Genomic DNA, 8,494 nt, shown 5'->3' on the forward strand with positions numbered 1-8,494 from the left:
TACCTATAATATCAGCTTTGAGCTGTCTGCTTTACCTATAATATCAGCTTTAAGCTGTCTGCTTTACCTATAATATCAGCTTTGAGCTGTCCACTTTACCTATAATATCAGCTTTGAGCTGTCTGCTTTACCTATAATATCAGCTTTGAGCTGTCTGCTTTACCTATAATATCAGCTTTGAGCTGTCTGCTTTACCTATAATATCAGCTTTGAGCTGTCTGTTTTACCTATAATATCAGCTTTAAGCTGTCTGCTTTACCTATAATATCAGCTTTGAGCTGTCTGCTTTACCTATAATATCAGCTTTGAGCTGTCTGCTTTACCTATAATATCAGCTTTGAGCTGTCTGCTTTACCTATGATATCAGCTTTGAGCTGTCTGCTTTACCTATAATATCAGCTTTGAGCTGTCTGCTTTACCTATAATATCAGCTTTGAGCTGTCCGCTTTACCTATAATATCAGCTTTGAGCTGTCCGCTTTACCTATAATATCAGCTTTGAGCTGTCTGCTTTACCTATAATATCAGCTTTGAGCTGTCTGCTTTACCTATAATATCAGCTTTAAGCTGTCTGCGTTACCTATAATATCAGCTTTGAGCTGTCTGCTTTACCTATAATATCAGCTTTGAGCTGTCTGCTTTACCTATAATATCAGCTTTGAGCTGTCTGCTTTACCTATAATATCAGCTTTGAGCTGTCTGCTTTACCTATAATATCAGCTTTGAGCTGTCCGCTTTACCTATAATATCAGCTTTGAGCTGTCTGCTTTACCTATAATATCAGCTTTGAGCTGTCTGCTTTACCTATAATATCAGCTTTGAGCTGTCTGCTTTACCTATAATATCAGCTTTGAGCTGTCTGCTTTACCTATAATATCAGCTTTGAGCTGTCTGCTTTATCTATAATATCAGCTTTGAGCTGTCTGCTTTACCTATAATATCAGCTTTGAGCTGTCTGCTTTACCTTAGCTGGTTATCAAAAAATGGGGGGACCCATTGCAGTTTTTAAAATTATTTATTTAGTATGCTAAATAAGGCTAAACATGCTTTACTGCCACATGAAAGGCACAAAATGGTGCAAGTTTATTATATATAGGTGGCTTGTGAAATTATATGTCTACAGGACATCTATCTATTCTATCTATCCAATCTATATCTATCTATTCTGATGGTTCTGGCTGTGAATTTATTGTACTTGTAATTTCGGGTTTGCGGGAAGCAATTGCATTGTCCATGTGTCATCTGATTTTTTTTCTGTGTGATGTCAAAAGTTTCTGCATTGAAAACTCTGCAGACAAAATATGAGGCAAGTAGAAGTCGTCACAGCTTTCTGGGGCAGATGGAGAAGACAAGAAAAGTGAACCACTTCATCAGAAAGAACGTCAGCTGTAAGTCACGTAATTAGTAGCGTAGGTACCAAGGGGGCAGAGGGAGTGGTTGTCCCCGGCCTATCACTTGGGGGCCCCCGCCTGGAGTAGCTGCCACTCAACTGACTCAACTGTATTAGTGTGCAATTTGCACGTGTGTTCTGTTCCGTGGAAGTACACCGTGTTCCAAATTATTATGCAAATTGGATTTAAGTGTCATCAAGATTTAATTGTTTTGTTTTTCAAATAAACTCGTGGATGGTATTGAGTCTCAGGGCTCAATGGATCACTGAAATCAATCACATGTGATAATTAGTTTTCCATGTGATTCTAATTAAAGGAAAACTACTTAAAAATGAAGTTCCACATTATTAAGCAGGCCACAGTTTTCAAGTAACACGGGAAAGATAAAGGATCTCTCTGCTGCCGAAAAGCATCAAATAGTGCAATACCTTGGTCAAGGGATGAAAACATTAGATATTTCCCGAAAACTTAAGCGTGATCATCATACTGTGAAGTGATTTGTGGCTGAATCAGAGCACAGACAGAGTTCATGCAGATAAAGGCATAATGAGGAAGGTTTCTGCCAGACAAATTCATTGGATTAAGAGAGCAGCTGCTAAAAAGCCATTACAAAGCAGCAAACAGATATTTGAAGCTGCTGATGCCTCTGGGGTCCCTCGAACCTCAAGGTGTAGGCTCCTTCAAAGGCTTGCTTTGGTTCATAAACCTACTATTCAGCCACCCCTAAACAGTGTTCACAAGCAGAAATGGTGGCAGTGAGCCCAGACATACATGAAGATTAATTTTCAAACAGTCTGCTTACTGATAAGTGTTGAGCAACCCTGGATGGTCCAGATGGATGGAGTAGTGGATGGTTCGTGGATGGCCACCATGTCCCAACAAGGCTGCGACGTCAGCAAGGAGTTGGAGGAGTCATGTTTTGAGCCGGAATCATGGGGAAACAGCTGGGGGGGCCCTTTAAGGTTCCTGAAGGTGTGAAAATGACCTCTGCAAAGTATATAGAGTTTCTGACTGACAACTTTCCTCCATGGTATAAAAAGCAGAAACGTGCCTTCAGGAGCAAAATCATCTTCATGCTGACAATGCCCCATTTCATGCTGCAAAGAATACTGAGTCATTGGCTGCTATGGGCATAAAGGGAGATAAACTCATGGTGTGGCCACCATCTTCCCCTGACCTCAACCCTACAGAGAACCTTTGGAGTATCATCAAGCAGAAGATCTATGAGGGTGGGAGGCAGTTCACATCAAAACAGCAGCTCTGGGAGGCGAAGAAATACAAGCAGGAACTCTCCAAAAACTCACAAGTTCAATGGATGCAAGAATTGTGAAGGTGATATCAATGAAGGGCTCCTATGTTAACATGTAACTTGGCCCGTTAGGATATTTTGGAGTTAAATAGCTTTTTTGTTCAGTGAATGTGACCTCCTAATGCTGCAAGTTCCACAAATGAGCATTTTCAGTTTTTTAAAACATATCAAATGTTTAGAAATTCTACTGTGCCTAATAATTTGCAACAGTGCATTTTGAGTTTTTATTCATTTTGGAGATTATACTGTTATCATTGGGAGGTTTCTTCAATAAATTCGATGTATAATCTAACGGGTGATGACTTTTATTAGACTGACTGCCATTTGCACCGACCATTTAGGAAAATCTGATAAAAATGTCATTTGCATAATAATTTGGAACATGGTGTATGACAATAGCTAAAAATGAGCGAATGGATTCTAAGTGAAGCAGATTAGTTTAGACTTTTCAGAAGTCTGCGGCTTCCAGCAAATCAGAATTTCTGCCATATTATTCTTCATATGACTCTAGACCCTCCACTGTCCATGCTGGTCCTCCTTTAGCTTCCTAAGACTCCCGCTCCGGCTTCCACCCCCTTTATACTTTTTGCCACGATATACGTTCTAACCTCCTGATGCGCCAGTCAGAAATGGAGAAGAGCGGTGAAGAGACCGGAGCCACGAGCAGGTGCCATTGGAATCCATAGGGTGACTCAACGAAGAGCTCCGGTGACAGAGACAGGTTGGGTTGATTTATTACACTTTTGGGCCTTGAGACCTCAGAGCATAATAAATGGATTTTTTTTTTTTTACAAAAAAAGCAAATGAGGTTCACATTTTACGGCCAAATTCAAATAAATCTACGTAATATTCATTTTGTCTGACTCGCTCATCTCTAGTAGCGATATTTATCCACTATGGAGTGGTAATAGTGGTGGTCATGGTGTGGTGGTTTTATCAGAGAGTAGGACGGCATTGTTCTTTGGTAACACTGTGCAGGCAACTTTCAGGCCTGGTAACCCTGCAATTTCTTAACAAGGTAAATGATAGCGGGTTTCCAGACAAGTCAGCCCCATTCACTGGTTAGTGGAAGTTTAATTTAAAAAATCCTAATAATACCATTATCTATGGCTCCTTCTTTGCTCAGGTTAGATCTATTCTTGTCTGTAACGTCTTTCCTTGTTTTTCTTTCTTGAAAGTCGCCTCTGTTTATTTCTGCTGCTCCTTTTCCTATAGACGGGCTGTGGGAAACAGGCGGGTCTCGCAGTCTTTTCCCGGAGTCCATATCCTGTTCACTAGTTGATAGAAAAAGCAGGAAGGATGCCCCAGTGTCAGAACACACCTCTCTGCTGCCCCTCCGGCCGGATGCATGTCCTTCTGCCTCGCCTCCATCTGTCAATCTCTTGCCTTACTTTGACGTCATTCAAGACCTGAAAACCTTTTGTGAATGAGACATAAACATTATACATTAATATATGTGAAACCATTGCATTAATGAGACCAACTAAGTAGTAGATACATTCCTGTGTTCTTCTAGGGTCTTGGACAGTGGACCAGTGAACTTGTCTTGGATATTTTTAGGGATCTGACTCAATTACATCATTAAAGTTGTCAGACTGTCTATCAAGTAAATCTACCGTCCAGGAGTCAAAACCATTGATACGCTTTCCATCATCTCAACTATGTTGGACAATCCCAACAAGAGGCTATGACAAGCAACAATTGGACATATGTACCATCCTCATTGGTGGGGCCAATCGTGTACATTAATGAATGGATGGGAAACCCCTGCCATGGGTCACAATGCAATAGGCGCCAGACCCATTTTTGTGGCCACTGGCCCTTCAGTTCCATGCTACACTTTGTGCACGGACACACAGTGTACATTGCGGAATGTAAAGGTGTACATAACATGGGATTACATCCTGACACTGGCCAATGCCATAATCAAGATGTTTTTTTGTGGGCAGAGTTAGAGTGCTTAGTGCTTCTGTCTTGCTGCTATGATAAATACAGCAGTCTATTTCTCCTATGTGATGTATATGCAACAGCCTCAGTGTATCCTATATGATGCATGTACAGCAGGATGTGTCTGCTATGTATTGTAAATGCAGCGGTCTCAGCGTCTCCTATGTGATGTCTATACAGCAGTCTCAGTGTCTCCTATGTGATGTAGGCAGTAGTCTCAGTGTCTCCTATGTGATGTCTATGCTGCAGTCGCAGTGTCTCCTATGTGATGTACAAACTGCAGTATCGGTATCTCCCATTTTTCAGTGTCTTCTATGAGATGTATACAGCAGTCTCAGTGTCTCCTATGTGATGTACACAGCAGTCTCAGTGTCTCTCTTTGAGGAGACATGCAGGGTAATGTTCATCTCTGTTTGGGACAACTTACTGCTGCAATCAGTTCTTTTTTTTAACTTACCATCGCAAAGAGTCGACTGTGCTCCAGACTGACTGACACAAACCCAGAGAAGCATTTGCGAATAACAACATCATCCATGCCACCAATCATCGCATTCCTCACAAAAGAGAAGCAACTCCAGCCATCATATTAGGGGTGAGTTAAAAAATTGTTTGACCAAATACAGCAGAGTAATTTTTTAGTTAATATCTGGAAGATCTGAGGAACCAAAAAGTAATCCTTATAAGCCTTATAAAAATGTGGTCTTTATTCCATGATATTAAAAAGAAGTCACAACAATGAGAAGACAAGGAAATGTTTCAGTCCTACCTGGAAATCTCAAGTCTAAAAATATAGATATATCAAAAGTTGACAATTGTCCGTGGCCCATGAATGACATAAATATCCAAACAGCTCTTGGAAAAAATAATAACACACATCCCCGCATTAATGAAAGGGAAAATATCCAGATAAATCTCTGAAGGTCAGCAATTATCCCAATCTACCATTCTTATAGGTGGGGTTGATCATATGCTTTAGCTCATAGGCACCAATGGAGAGGGAAATGTCCTAGGTAAACTCCCATAAATCAACAGAGAAGCATGGATTGGCCAATCAACCATCCTTATTACTGAGGTGGATTTGTCCTATGCTCTTTATGCTTATAGGTACCAAACAAAGGTGAAATATTCCGGATAAAGCCCTGAAGATAGAGAGGCAACGATCTGCCCAATCTACCATCCTATGGGAGAGGTTGATCCCATGCCTTTGCTCATTGTTACCAATGGATTGGATAGTATCCTAGATAAACCCCGGGAGATTGGCCCAATCTATGATCCTGATAGGTGGGTAGATTTCATTTTGCCCTATACTCCGTCTACTCATAGCCATCAATGGAAAATAAAATAGCAAGGATAGTCAAGTTCTCAAAAGTAGTAAATTAAAGGTTGATTTGAGGTGTATCGCTAGGATTTTAACCAAAGATGAGGGGTCCTAATAGATTTTTTTTATATCAACTTAGAGATAGCGCGTAATTACTTACGAGATCAAACTCACTAAAATGAGATGTGTGAGGTCAATCTATGACTTCAGGTCTCAGCACGTTCCACCAGGAAGGAGTGAAAAATCTCATATTTCTATTTACCTCGCCTTCCCTTCCTCCTTTGTTCCTGAGCCGTGAACTGTGCAGTTTCCCTCACCATTCCCATGCACATGGGTGGGGTTGGTCCAATGTATTTTTTGTTCAGTATTTCTATATTTACTTACAGACACCTTTGGGAATTTTTCCAGTCTATAACACTTCCGAATTTCCAACTCAAGGCGTCCAACTCCCCAAAGGACCAATACAATTCCATGATCTTCCTCACCTCATCATGGCCCCCATTTCACACAAATAGACCACCAGCAAGGGCCTTTTACTGAATGCTGTGTGTCAATTCTTCAATATTTTCTACTGAAACTACACACTTTTTTTTTTACTATTGCTTATATTTAGATGCCAAAACATTCTCACTGAGAATTGCCATGTTTGAAAGCTGGTGGATCCTACACATATGCTATCAATTTATATGAATAGAAATCCTATATTAACCATTTTAATTCCGCTATCACAGCTGATGAAAACTAACATAAAAACAAAATACACTGCAGTATATAAATAAATAGCAATAGTGCATGAAAATAACATAGGGTACTTAGTTAACATAATTTTGTAAAAAAAACAGCATAAAAGCCTTCCCACCACGTCAAGGTGACCCTATTCGGGACTGTCCTAACCGCTGGTATTAAAACCTTACTATATGTAAAATGACATAAATGTGAAAAAGGGCCGAGCTGGACTGCAACCCCAACTAATGGACACCCACCCATGGGAAACTGTATGAACAATGTAATATCCAGCTCATAGAACAAGGAGTGCACACTCTTATTTGCACAGAGTGCAAAAATCTAAAACAAAAACCTAAAGAGATGAACTGGAATATAAGTTGATGTGCAAGCAGCATGTCGGCGCATGTTCAAACTGGCCATTAAACAGACAAAAGCTCAGATAAAAATAGGTTAGGACTGTCCCGAATAGGGTCACCTTGAAGTGGTGGAAGGCTTTATGTTGTTTTTTATCAGTATTATGTTAACTAAGCACGTTATGTTATGTTCATGCACTATTGCTATTTTTTATTATTTATTTATTTAATTACTGAAGGGTACTTGCTCATTTTGTTTCTATCTTAGGTTTTGTGTTTAGAGGCCAGTGTGAACATGCGCCTACACGCTGTATGAACACCAACTTATACTCCAGTTCATCTCTTCAGGTTTTTATCACAGCTAATGAGCTTGTTACAGTGTGTCAGTCTGGGTAAAAGCTTTCACTCCAGGACAGAAGAGAGATTTTATTTTTTGTTTATTATTTACATTGACAGGTTGCAACAAAATCACAGCTGTGTAAGCAGCACTGGAAATGATATATATGATATTACATATATATATATATATATATATATATATATATATATATATATATATATATATATATACTGTATATATAGTATATATTCATCCTCCCAAGATCATCTCAACCATCTAGCCCTTCAGCATCTGTGACTTGCTGGCAGTCTCCCTTATAGCTAGGACCAGGGGAACATGCCATATTTTACTCTATCACCTTTCCCTCTTCACCTCCTAGGTATACTATTTTCTCTCTCCCCTTTCTAAGTACTGTTCTGTCCTTCTTACATCTATTATTCTTTCCACAAGCTTCCCAAGTAGTACTTCTTTCCCTTCTTCTCGGTATCATTTCTTCCCCTACCTCCCGATACCAACTTTTCCCCTACCTCCTGGTACCATCTCTTCCCTTACCTCCTGGTATCATCTGATCCCCTACCCCTTGGTATCATCTGATCCTCTACCTCACATTACCATCTCTTCCCCTACCTCCCTGTACTATCTCTTCCCTTACCTCCTGTACCATCTCTTCCCTTACCTCCCGATACCATCTCTTCCCCTACCTCTTGGTATCATCTGTTCCCCTACCTTCTGGTACCATCTCTTCCCCTGCCCCTAGGTATTATCTCTTCCCCTACCTCCCAGTACCATCTCCTTCCCTACCCTTTGGTATCATCTCTTCCCTTACCTCCCGGTACCATCTCTTCCCCTACCTTCCGGTACCATCTCTTCCCCTACCTCTTGGTATCATCTGTTCCCCTACCTCCTGGTACCATCTCTTCCCCTACCCCTTGGTATCATCTTGTCAGGACTCTGAACATTTTTTACCTTTTGTGCATTACTGCCCTTTTCCAACATGGCGTCTTTGGTCTCATGTGCACTTGTCTTCCTGCTATAAAACTCCACCCCAGCCTTCAGTCTGTGCTAGATTATTCTGCTTTGCATACAGCTCCTGATTACTCCCTGGCCTTGC

Source organism: Ranitomeya variabilis, chromosome 5, assembly GCF_051348905.1.
Source record: "Ranitomeya variabilis isolate aRanVar5 chromosome 5, aRanVar5.hap1, whole genome shotgun sequence".
Lineage (NCBI taxonomy): Eukaryota > Metazoa > Chordata > Amphibia > Anura > Dendrobatidae > Ranitomeya > Ranitomeya variabilis.